Genomic DNA, 278 nt, shown 5'->3' on the forward strand with positions numbered 1-278 from the left:
TGTGGCTCTGCAGCAGACGACGGAGAGGCCTGTGGCTCTGCAGCAGATGACATGGAGGACCATGGAGGTGACCCCTCTGGAGATGTGGAGAGCGCCGACCCCTCTGGAGATGTGGAGAGCGCCGACCCCTCTGGAGATGTGGAGAGCGCCGACCCCTCTGGAGATGTGGAGAGCGTCGACCCCTCTGGAGATGTGGAGAGCGCCGACCCCTCTGGAGAATTGGAGAGATGTGGAGCGTCAGCCGGGACCCCCTCGGAGTAGGAGAGATGAGGAGCGTC

The sequence above is a fragment of the Nematolebias whitei genome, chromosome 3 (genome assembly GCF_014905685.2).
Source record: "Nematolebias whitei isolate Nwh7 chromosome 3, NemWhi1, whole genome shotgun sequence".
Classification (NCBI taxonomy): domain Eukaryota; kingdom Metazoa; phylum Chordata; class Actinopteri; order Cyprinodontiformes; family Rivulidae; genus Nematolebias; species Nematolebias whitei.